The sequence below is a fragment of the Myotis brandtii genome, unplaced genomic scaffold (assembly GCF_000412655.1).
Source record: "Myotis brandtii unplaced genomic scaffold, ASM41265v1 scaffold547, whole genome shotgun sequence".
Classification (NCBI taxonomy): domain Eukaryota; kingdom Metazoa; phylum Chordata; class Mammalia; order Chiroptera; family Vespertilionidae; genus Myotis; species Myotis brandtii.
In genome coordinates this window covers 3041627-3042256 of record NW_005370024.1, presented here as the reverse complement: position 1 = coordinate 3042256, position 630 = coordinate 3041627, and positions in this window count along the sequence as shown.

The window sequence follows — 630 nt, the reverse complement described above, 5'->3', positions numbered from 1 at the left end:
GCCAATCGCTCGGAGCCCTCAGCAAAGCCCCCGCGCGTGGCCGCTCCCTCCCCTGCGGGGATCTGGGGCTCCAGGGGCTGCCTGGGACCCAGCACGGCGTGCACCGTGAGACTCGACGGGGCGAAAGCTACTGAGAGGCCAAAGCGACGCGGGGAACTGGAGCCCGAGGCGGTGCATCGACGCTGAGGGTTTCATCGCCGACAGCCTCGCTGGAGGAAGTGCGGGTCTCAGGCCTGGTTCTCCGCCGCTAACTGTCACCTCCCCGGGGCAGTTCTTGGCCGCCCCTGCGTCCCGGTGCCCCTCACACTCAGGCGGATCCAGCCGAGGCCAGACTCCACTCCCCTGCCCACCCGCCCCGCAGCTCCCGGCGTCTCCCTGTGAGGTCCCTGCACCACGCGCACCAGGACCACCCGAGGGTGGAAACGGGGCTCCCGGGCCCCACCCTGGCCCCGCTGAAACCAGCACACTCCCCACCAACGGTTTCCGCGCGCTGAAGCGGGAGGTTTGCTGGGCCCTGGCACCGGCCGCCGCCTTGTCCTTTAGGGAAGCGCCTTCGCCCCTCTGTAGCTTCGCAGGAGGGGGCATGATCAGCCTGTCTGACAGTAGGACCTGCAGCCTACGGAGGGGTGG